Source organism: Stegostoma tigrinum, chromosome 20 (assembly GCF_030684315.1).
Source record: "Stegostoma tigrinum isolate sSteTig4 chromosome 20, sSteTig4.hap1, whole genome shotgun sequence".
Lineage (NCBI taxonomy): Eukaryota > Metazoa > Chordata > Chondrichthyes > Orectolobiformes > Stegostomatidae > Stegostoma > Stegostoma tigrinum.
Genome location: NC_081373.1, coordinates 30,473,323 through 30,485,709, shown reverse-complemented (window position 1 = coordinate 30,485,709; position 12,387 = coordinate 30,473,323). Strand labels below are relative to the sequence as shown.

General features: G+C 41.0%; 1 protein-coding gene across 5 annotated transcripts in view; it reads right to left on the bottom strand.

Moving 5' to 3' along the window:
* Positions 1-12,387, bottom strand: part of lhpp (phospholysine phosphohistidine inorganic pyrophosphate phosphatase) — a 160,499-nt gene that overhangs the window by 147,591 nt on the left and 521 nt on the right. The window lies entirely within an intron of this gene.

Here is a 12,387-nt window from a genome sequence, read left to right as displayed (position 1 = left end):
CATACTGTGAGCTGAATGGCGCCTTGTACCACTTCCCTATAGATTTACTCTAATGTTCTTCAGTTAGCTTTCAGTTCAGAGATCCAGAAAGTATCATTATAAATAATTTACATACTTACCTAATGGCAGAAGAACAATACAAACAATATTTATACAGATCACGTAATATGTAGGAAGACATTACAAACAACTTTATAACAAGAGCATAAAATAGTAAATACTGATCAAAAAGGTGTGTTCACAGATGTAAAGCAGGAGAACATCATCAAGGTCAGGATTCGAAGGTGAGAACGAGAATTCTAAATGCAGGTCAAAGGAGCATGGACAGCTTGTCAACGGATGAAGGCAAAAGGTGTTGCAACAGTGAGAACAAGTCTAACTTTGAATGTGCTAGAAGTTGGATTTTGCGGCAATGAAACAATGGACTCAGATTTTGGTGACAGGATGTGGTCAGAAACTGAGCTATGTAATGTTACTAGGCAGAAAATATAATCAAAGGGAATGTTGTAGATGAGGATGAGAACAGAGAAGGATCAATCTGTTAGTGGTCAAGTTTCCATATAATCCATTTCAGCTAGAAGAAGTACACAGGAACGTTCATGCAAGTGAGACAAATGATGTTGGAAGGGGCTTGGGTTTAGTCAACATTAAGCCAGAAGAAAATGTTTTCAATTTTCAATGTTTATTTGTTTCAGTGTTCACAGAAACACAGTGGAAACTACTTCCTTATAACAATAAACAATGGACTACTGCATCACTGGGAATACTGTGACGAGATATCGTTTTGCTCACAAGCCCGTCCAGTTAGTGAGAATGTGCTGATTGCACTGATTTCAAAGGAAATTTCCCAGCTCACCGAATTTGATCACTTTTCTGTGTTACATTTCATTGTACAGCTAGTTCTGTCTCATTTCATGCCATTCATACTCACAATACTTCATTATGCTCAAGTTTCTGTACAGTTGCACTTTCAAATAAATACAGTGCTAATTTCAGGTTTCATGGTCTTATGAATTCCTTATTTACCCACTAGGACGAAAATTACTTGCCTTGAAGTTCATGGGGTTTTACAGCCCATCCAGTGATCTACATCCAAGTTGATTCTACAACGTTGAACACTACCAGCTGTTGCCCTTCTTTGTTAAAACTTCTCATCATTCCAAGATCAATTGTGAGAGGAAAGATCCATTTCTCAAAACAAAATGCCCTGTTAAACCTCTCCGCTCTTCACAACCTCGTTTCTAGCATTAAACACAAAGACATCTTCTCAGAGCATTACAGTATGGATATAGACCCTCCAGTCCAACTTGTCCATGCCAACCAGATATCTTCAACTGACCTAGTCCCATTTGCCAACATTTCACCCATATCCCTCCAAATTTTTCCAATTCATGTACCTTTGAAATATTATAACAGTACCACTTGCTTTGACTTCCTTCCATACATGCACCACCCTCTGTGTGAAAAGATTGCCCTTCAGGTCCCTTCTAAATCTTTCCCCTCTTACATTAAACCTATGCCCTCTCGTTTTGGACTTCTATCCCCAGGAAAATGATTCGACTATTCATCCTATCCATGCCCCTCATGATTTTAGAAACCCCTGTAAGGTCACTCCTCAGCCTCCCACGTTCCAAGGAAAAATCCCCTAGCCTACTCAGCCTCTCCCTCTAGCTCAAACCGTCCTGGCAACATCCTTGTAAATCTTTTCTGAACCATTTGAAGTTTAACAGCATCATTGCTATAGTAGGGAAACCAGAATTGAATGCAGTGTTCTAAAAATGGCCTAACCAATATCCCGGATAGGCACAACACACCGTCCCAATGCGATACTCGAAGGACTGACCAATGAAGGCAAGGGTGCCAAATGTTTTCTTCATCACCCTGTCTAACTATGACTCCACTTTTAAGAAACCACGCACCTGGACACCTAGGTCTCCCTGTTCACCACTATTCCCCAGGGCCCGACCATTAACTGTGTAACTCCAATTTGCTAGCTCCCCCAGGATACCACATGATCAAACCTTGCTAACCAGTCTACCATGCGGAACCTTGCCAATCGCCTTACTGAAGTCTATATAGACAAAGTCTACCACTCTGCCTTCATCAACGTCACTTCTTCAAAAATCTCAGTCAAGTTAAAGCAACGCAAATTTCCACACGCAAAGCCATGTTGACACTCCCTAATCAGTCCTTGTTTTTCTAAATGCAAGTCAATCCTGTCCCTCAGAATCCCCTCCAAAACCTACCCACCACTGACATCAGGCTCACTGATCTATAGCTCCCTGACTTTTCCTTACCACCTTTCTTAAATAATGGCACCACATTAGCCACTGTCCTGACTGCTGGCACCTCACTGTGACTATCAATGATACAAATATCACAACAGGGAGCCTGTTTGTAGAATCTCTTGGAATTCTCCTTAACTCTATTTGCTACAGGCACCTCACGTCCTCTTTTTGCCTTCCTGATTTCCCTCTTAAGCCTATTCCTACTGCCTTTAAACTCCTCTAGGGATTCAGTTGATCTCAACTGTCTATACCTTACATATGCCTCCTTCTTTTTCTTGCCAAAGCATCAATTTCATTAGTCATTCAGCATATCCTCCACCTACCTGCCTTGCCCTTCACACTAACAGGGGCATACTGTCTCTAAAATCTCATTATCTCATTTTTAAAAGGCCTCCCACTTTCCAACCATCCCTTTACCTGCTAAAATCTGCCCTCAAGTTTTGAATGTTCTTGCCCGATACCATCAGAAAAAATGGCCTTCCTCCAATTTAGAACTTAGATCAGGTCTCTCCTTTTCCATAACTATTTTGAAACCAGTATAATTATGAACTACAGGCCCAAAGTGCTCCCATCTGACACCTCAGTCACTTTTCCTGCCTTATTTTCCAAGAGAAGATCAAGTTTTGCTTCTTCCCAGTGGGTGAATTACCATTATGAATAAGAACCTTATCTTGTACACCCTTCACAAATTTCTTTCCATCCAACCCCTAACACTATGGCAGTCCCATCTATGTTTGGAAAGTTAAAATCCCCATGTCAACTTTGTTATTTTTACAGATATTTAAGATCTCCATATATATTTTTCTGCTGACTATTGGGGGCCCAGAGTACAATCCCAATAAGATGATCATCTCTTTCCTATTTCTCAGTTTCACCCATCTAACTTCACTGGATGTTCTCCCAGAAATATCCTAAGCACAGCTCTAATGTTATCCTTAACCAAAAATGCCATTCCCCTTCCTCTCTTGCCCCCCTTTCTATCCAGGCTGTAACATTTATACCCTGCAACATTAAGCTGCTATCCTGCCCCTCCCTAAGTCACAGCAGCACAGTGGCTCAGTGGGTAGCACTGCTGCCTCATGGAGCTAGGGACCCAGGTTCAATTACACCTTTGGGCGTCTGTCCGTGTAGAGTTTTCACATGCTCCCCGTCTCTGCACGGTTTCTTCCAGGTGCTCTGGTTTCCTCCTACAGTCCAAAGATGTGGAGATAGATGGATTGGCTATGCTAAATTGCTCATAGTGTTCAGGGATGTGTAGATTAGGTGGATTATAGGGGGAACGGGTCTGGGTGGGATGCTCCGAGGGTCGGTGTGGACTTGATGGGCTGAAGGGTCTGTTTCCACACTGTAGGGATTCTATAATCACTGTAATAGCTATGATATCCTAGTCCCATGGTCCCAAACATGCCCTGAGTTTATCTGACTGAGCAGTCAGGCCTCTTGCATCAAAATAAATGCAGTTTTATTCATCAGTCTAACCTTGTTCTCTGCCTTGCTCTTGCATGCCTCAACTATTTAATTTGCTCCTCCTCTACAGTGCCTGCCTCAGACTTTTCTCTTTGTGTCCCACACACCCAACTGCTACCCCAGAAGAGATCTGAAATGTCCAAAAATGTGAATCCCTGCCCCCTGCTCTAGTTCCTCAGCCACACTTTCATGTGCCCTATCCTCCTACTTCTATTCTCACGAGCGCCTGGCACTGGGAGTAATCCAGATATTACTAACCGCAAGGAGCTACTTCTTAACCTCCTGTCTAATTACCCATATTCTCTTTGCAGAACCTTTTCCCTTTCTCTTCCTATATCATTTGTACCAACACATAGAATGATCTTCTGCTGCCCATCTCCCCTTTGAGAATATTCTGCACCCTCACCAAGACATCCTGGAGCCTGCTCCCAGGGAGACAATACACTATTCTGATGCCTTGCTGTCGGCCATAGAAATGTCTGCCTATGCCCTCAACAAGAGAGTCCCCTATCACAATTAATTGCTTGGAACCTGATGTATCCCAAATTGTAGTGGAGCCAGCCTCAGGTCCAGAAACCTGGCTGTCAATGCCACATTGCCCTGAGATGACATCACCCCTGACATTATCCAAAACAGCATACTTGTTTGAGATGGGAATAGCCACTGGAGACTCCTGCACTACCTGCCTACCAGTCCTAGACATAACCCATCTAGAAAAACTGCAGATGCAGTCAGATAAGTTTTTGAAACTGCCATCTATCACACCATGCCAGGATCCTGTAAATTCCTCACTGCCTCTAACTGACGCTCCATGCAAACCGAAAGGATTGGCATCCAAACACACTTCCTGCAGACATAATCTCTAGGTTCTTCAGTATCATTGCCAGCATCTGGATTAACTCAGTCCTTCCACTGCTGAAATCTTTATTCATTTTTATGTCAATCCTGAAGTTCAGTTCTCCAAAGACCTCTCATCTACCACCCATTACAGACTCCAATTCAGCTGACTACAATGTGCCACAATAGGTTCTATGCTTCTTCTTCCAAATAGGTCTATATTGTCCGCCACTATATTTCATTTCAAATATCTGTCAGCATCTTTAAAACATTCCACGACCTCTTACCGACCTTTGCAACCTCTTTGCAACATATATGTCCTCCAACACATGCTTCTTTGACTATGTTGAATTGATGCACAAGTAGCAGTAGTCCAAAAGTGACTATTGTGCACACTTAGAACACACTTTCATCTGTAATCTGAGTTTGCTTAACAGTCTGATGAGTTCTTTCCTAATGCTTTCTTGTTGAATTATATTTCAAACATACATCCCATTTTTAAAAAAAAAGTAACCCTCTATATAATGCAACATACCACTTTACACATTTTAAATTATTTGCAACATGTTTCTGTTATATTTGCATTTCATGGAAAGCCACCAGATACCAGCAGGCTATGGCCAAATGCAGCAAGATGTGGCTTTATTAGAACATAGAACATTACAGCACAGTACAGGCCCTTCGGCCCTCGATGTTGTGCCGACCTGTCATACCGATCTGAAGCCCATCTAACCTACACTATTCCATGTATGGCCATATGCTTGTCCAATGACGACGTAAATGTACTTAAAGTTGGCGAATCTACTACAGTTGCAAGCAAAGCATTCTATTCCCTTACTACTCTCTGAGTAAAGAAACCACCTCTGACATCTGTCCTATATCTTTCACCCCTCAATTTAAAGCTATGCCCCCTCGTGCTTGCCGTCACCATCCCAGGAAAAAGGCTCTCCCTATCCACCCTATCTAACCCTCTGATTATTTTATATGTCTCAATTAAGTCACCTCTCAACCTTCTTCTCTCTACTGAAAACAGCCTCAAGTCCCTCAGCCTTTCCTCGTAACACCTTCCCTACATACCAGGCAACATATTAGTAAATCTCCTCTGCACCCTTTCCAAAGCTTCCGCATCCTTCTTATAATGCGGTGACCAGAACTGTACGCAATACTCCAAGTGCGGCCGCACCAGAGTTTTGTACAGCTGCAGCATAACCTCTTGGTTCCGGAACTTGATCCCTCTATTAATAAAAGCCAAAACACTGTATGCATTCTTAACAGCCCTGTCAACCTGGGTGGCAACTTTCAAGGATCTGTGTACATGAACACCGAGATCTCTCTGCTAATCTACACTACCAAGAATCTTACCATTAGCCCAGTACTTTGCATTCCGGTTACTCCTACCAAAGTGTATCACCTCACACTTGTCTGCATTAAACTCCATTTGCCACCTCTCAGCCCAGCTCTGCAGCTTGTCTATGTTCTTTATTCATTCATGAGGGCATCACTGGCTAGGCAGCATTTATTGCCCATCCCTAATTGCCCATAGGGCAGTTGAGAGTCAACCACATTGCTGTGGGTCTGGAGTCACATGTAGCCCCGATCAGGTAAAGATGGCAGTTTCCTTCCCTGAAGGACATCAGTGAACCAGAGGAGTTTTTCCAACTATCCATAATCGATTCACAATCATCATTAGTCTCTTAATTCCATCATCTGCCACGGCGGGATTCAAACCCGGGTCCCTAGTACAGTAGTAGAGAAATAGTAGGAACTGCTGATGCTGGAGAATCTGAGCTAACAAGGTGCAGAGCTGGATGAATACAGCAGGCCTAGCAGCATCAGAGGAGCAGGAAAGCTGACGTTTCGGGTCGAGACCTGAAATGTCAGCTTTCCTACTTCTCTGATGCTGCTTGGCCTGCTGTGTTCATCCAGCTCTACACTTTGTTATCCCTAGTACAGTATCTGGGTCTCTGGATTAATGGTCCAGTTATAATACCATTAGGCCATTGCCTTCGCCAAATAATATCCAGTTTGGGCTAACAACTGGCATTCATGTCACACAACTGCCAGGCAATGATCATCTCTAACAAAAGAAAATCTATCCATGACCCTAGATATTCAATGACAGTAACATCATTGAATCATGCACTATTAACAGCCAAGGATTTAATATGAACCAAAAACTGAACCAGGCTAGCTGTATAAATACTGTGCCTATTAGAGCAGGAACCCTGCACAAGTGACTCACCTTCTGGCTCCTTGTCCACCATCTACTAGGCACTAGTCAAGAGTGAGCTGAATTATACCTCATTTGCTTGGATGAGTTCAGCTCCTGCAACACTCAAAAAGCTTGACACCACACAGGACAAAGCAGCCCACTTGACTGGTGCCACATACACACGTTCAGTTCATCCACCACTGAAGCTCAGTAGTAGCACTGTGTACCATCTACAATATGCATTTCAGAAATTCCCCAAAGCTGCTTTAATAGCACCTTCTAATCACGTGAACACTGCCATCTAGAAAGATCAGAGCAGCAGATATATGGGAACAGCACCAATTGCAAGTTCCTCACAAGCCACGCGCCATCTCTTAGAAATATATTTCCATTACTTTGATGTCGCTGCATCAAAACCCTGGAAATCCTTTACTTCCCTACCAGCACTGTGGGTATACCTACACCAAACAGAGTGCAACTGTTCAAAAAGGCAGCACATCACTACCTTCTCAAGGGTATTCAGGGATGCGCAATAAATGCTGGCTGTCAATAAAGCCCACACCCGTGAATGAATAAAACAGCAAACTAATCAGATTCAGGCACCCTAGCTGATTTTCCTTTCGCAGGTGACAGACTGGGTTCTGGCTTCATACTTCCGGTATACTTGGTAAATTTTTTCTGAACATTCAATCTCGCTATATCACATGCTCTACAGTCATTGACCAGCTTTTAATTCAGTCAGATTCTAATCAGTTAAAGCCAGGAAGAGACATAGAAAAGTCAAGAATGTGTTTCTAAAATTAAAAAAACTCAATTTATTCTGCATTATGTGTTTTTATTATTTTGGTTTAAATATGAAAGGATAACCGCTAACAGTAAATTAAATATTCATAGGAATAAAGAATATCATGGTGTTTACCTATTTTTGACCTGGATTTAATAAATTAGTGCAATTTTTGGATAAATTAAACCACAATAGACTCAAGGTATCTTGTAAATCCAAAATAAGAAAAGAAATCATAAATCACATCTTCCAGTAGAATTACAATTCTGGCAACTTAACAATTTCCTGTTACTGACAACTAGCCTTTTGAGGATTGTGGAAGTAATTCTACTCCAAGCCAAAAATGAGCAAATTTACAAGATTAAGCTTAATGAAACACTCTAAAGGCACATTTCTTTAATTTTTATCATACAATATTAATTATAGTCCAATAAGGTAATTGACCACAGGAACAGGTGGCAAACGACCCATGCTGAAAAAAAACCTCATCACATCAGAAATAACAATTTCTAATGCTGTACATTCATAATTCACATAAAATCATTTCAATTAGTAATGACAATAATGAAAATTCCATAATCCTTTGTGCTGGAATCAGGCAGGGGTCAAGGAGTGTGGATGGGGGGTGGGCAAGAGATGGTAGGAAAAGAAAGGGATTATTAAAGCTAATTAAAGCAGAAGGCTGTGATTAAACCTGCAATCAGGTCAAGCCTCCCACTGTAACATAAAAACTATTGGAATATTGCAACTATACAAAAGTCAAGGTTTTCCTACTCTTGGCACATATACAAAAAGTATGATTTTAACATATTTTTGTATTTCCATGATGTATTTCATGCTCCCAACATGACTAAAACACTGTGCAGTCAATAAAATGTAGTCACTGCTGAAATCTATACAACATTATCGGTACACCTGCACAACACTAAGTTTCATGAATTTTTTTTTTGTTTAAATTGATGAAGCATTTCATTCAATCTGGACATCAGGAAAACTCTACTCTCCTTCAAAACACCACAATTATTTCTCATCAACCAGTCCAGACGTGTTAGTACAAAGAGGCAGTGACATTACCACTTCCCACAATAGCCCCTGCAGATCAAAGACATGCACTTGTTAACTGAATAGTTTGAATAGTTGTTGTACTTTTTATCTACAATGTTAGAAAGTATTGACCTTCAACAAACATAATAGGTGTAGAAAATAACAAGTTTATTTTCAAAACTACCTGTGGCATTTATAGATAGAAACTGAACAACTGTTTCAATGCTCAGCGTAAACTTTCAACATTATGCTAAGCTCCTTAATGGATCCTGAAGCATTCTTCAGAAATGATCCTTTCTCTTCTGAAATTCTTGTTGTTAAAAAACCACTTCAATAACATTTTTATGCTAATTATTAAAGCACAGAACAGTCATAGAATATTGCTAGAATGCAAAAGTTTACTGCAAAGAGAAAAAGAGCTTATTTTTGTTGATCTGGTACTTACATCAACTTGCATTGGAGTAAAAGCATTAAGTTATAGGTCAATGTAATTATTATCAAATATTAGTTAAACACTAATAATTGTAAGCACAGTTGATTAACTATATAGACTAATTAATTCATTAAGTCAAGGTTACAACAAAGTGGCAGAGGTTTGCTGCAACTGCAATACGTAAGGATCTGTTGATAGCACAGTGAACCTACACCATCACATCAGTGATGTCTGTTTTCCAAGGTATTTCAACTGACACGCATTAAGATTAAGTCAGAGGTGCAAACATTTCAGGGCAGACTGGAAAGACACAGTTGTTTTAACATTTTTGTTTCAGGATGCCTGAAACACCTTGTGCATTAGTAGACAGTCCAAGTCTGTTTAATGGTAAAGAATAGGAAAGTGTGATTAAAAGTCAAGCAAGTAAGGGAATTCCATGTACAGTGTTGAAGAGGCCTTGGTCTTTGGCCTTAACCAATAGCTGTAAGGCTCCCGAGGCTGGTATCGACAATAGCAAACTTTACAAGGTGGACGACCAAACTGACTTTGGTATAAGCTACTCAAATAAGGAGAATAAAGTCATAGAGTAACACAGCATGGAAACGGGCCCTTCAGCCCAAATTGGTCCGTGCTTGCCATGGTGCCCAATCAGCTAGTTCCAATTGCCCACATTTGTTCCATATCCCTCTAAACCCTTCCCATCAATGTACCTATCTAAATTTTTTTTTTAAATGTTGCTATTGTACCTGCTTCAAACTCTTTCTCTAGCAGCCCATTCCATATACAGACCACTCTCTGCATGAAGAAGTTGTCTCTCATGACCTTCTTAAATCTTTGAGAAGTAAAAAAGGAATGTAGTAGTGTTCGAAGACAGTATAGCTAAGGAAATAGATACAACTCTCTGCAACCATGACAGAGAGCTGCACAAGTTACATTGTCTGATTGGTGCCAGGATTCCTATACCTGGAATGAACTTGGAATGGGCCAAGGAGGATCCAGTTGTCCTGGTCCATATAAAAGCCAATATCATAGTTAGAACAAGATATACTATTCTGTTGAGGGTGTTTAAAGAGCTGGGGCACCAACTAGTCAAATTACACCTGAAATCATCAATATGTTCACTGTCAGGTGTTTAGTTTCAGTACCTTCATTATGTGAAGGGACTGAGGCTCTGAAGTATGTGCAAAGGAATGAAACCAGAATGATAGCTCACCCAGGAGTTTTATTAAAGCTATTTTTTTAAAATCCAGAAGTATTGTTACACATAAATGACATTTTTTCCCATCACCATATCTGTGATACTTTTTTTCCATCTATTAACCACCAACAAATCACTGAGTTTCCAAGTGAACAATTTACATGCAGACTGTTAAAGATGATATAAACCATCAAAAGATGAGGTGGGGGGTGAAGAATGTTCATGTTTTGTCTTTTTTCATATCTAGAAATGCTGTTACAGACAACTGTTACTTTTCCCAAATCAACAAATCACTCTGGTATTTTATTAGGCACTTTAAATACTGTGTCGATTTCTGTTTTGGCTGTGGGCATAAAGTGGTGCCTCACCTATGTTCCTAAACATAGGACAAGGGTAGGAAGGAACGCTGTTCTGGATCAGCAGTACTGTCCCTACCTCTGAACCAGGAGACGCTGATTCAAGTCCTACCTGCTCCAGAGGTGCATGATAACACGTCTCAACAGGTTGATTAGAACATCATAAAAACTGCCTTTCATAAATAAAGGATGAGGATAGGAAGGATGGCTCTTGTGGTGCAGTGGTAGTGTCCCTACCTCTGTGCCAGAAAGTACAGGGTTCAAGTTCCACCTACTCCAGAACAGGTTGATTAGTCGGGAGATGCAGGGTGGTAATGCCCGCCTTCCTGTAAACTTGTTGGATGAGGCTCCAGAGGGTGGTTCACAGGTAGAATGGACTTCCTAAGGAAGTCGTAGATGTGGGTACAATTACAACATTCAAAAGACATTTAGATAGGTATATAAATATTCCTATCTATAGGTTTGGAGGGATAGCGCCAGGAGCAGGCAGGTCGGACTAGTTTAATTCAGCACAGACTGGTTGCATCAAAGGGTCTGTTTCCATGCTGTATGATTTTATATTCTTCTGGGTGACAGTGGACAGGACGGAGATCACTACAACTAGAACATAGAACATAACAGCACAGTACAGGCCCTTCGGCCCTCGATGTTGTGCCGACCTGTCATACCGATCTGAAGCCCATCTAACCTACACTATTCCATGTACGTCCATATGCTTATCCAATGACGACTTAAATGTACTTAAAGTTGGCGAATCTACTACAGTTGCAAGCAAAGCATTCTATTCCCTTACTACTCTCTGAGTAAAGAAACTACCTCTGACATCTGTCCTATATCTTTCACCCCTCAATTTAAAGCTATACCCCCTCGTGCTCGCCGTCACCATCCCAGGAAAAAGGCTCTCCCTATCCACCCTATCTAACCCTCTGATTATTTTATATGTCTCAATTAAGTCACCTCTCAACCTTCTTCTCTCTAACGAAAACAGTCTCAAGTCCCTCAGCCTTTCCTCATAAGACCTTCCCTCCATACCAGGCAACATCCTAGTAAATCTCCTCTGCACCCTTTCCAAAGCTTCCACATCCTTCTTATAATGCGGTGACCAGAACTGTACACAATACTCCAAGTGCGGCCGCACCAGAGTTTTGTACAGCTGCAGCATAACCTCTTGGTTCCGGAACTTGATCCCTCTATTAATAAAAGCTAAAACACTGTATGCCTTCTAAACAGCCCTGTCAACCTGGGTGGCAACTTTCTAGCTAGCCTAATATTGTTCTAAGCCCAGGTCACATCTAATAGATGGATAACAAACTGGAATTGGATCTTAGCTGACATTTCCCTCCCTATCATCATTTAGGTCACAGAACTGTTTCATAAAATCATTGGAGGCTTTTCTAATTTCCCAATACACTCAATGAATGTCAGTCGTCCTGTGTGATTTCAAGCAAAGTGTCAATTTGAAAAAAATAGAAAAAGGAGTCTATTTAGGGAAAGAAAAACACTTGGGATTGTTATTTAAGTTTCAACTACAATAAAGTTATGAAGGTGTGCAGTACGAAATCTAAGGGAATGAGCTTTTGCTATGTTGTGTTCAGCGGGTTTTACCCCAGCACTTTCAGCTGATATCACAAAGAGTGGGAGCTTTTAAGGAAAACTCTGGAAATTTAAATAATAGATGGTTTTCAAAATAAATGGAGGAGTCGAGTGAATATGTTGGGTGTCTCGGCCAGAAACAGACTGAACTATTTGATTAAAACAAAACAAAGCG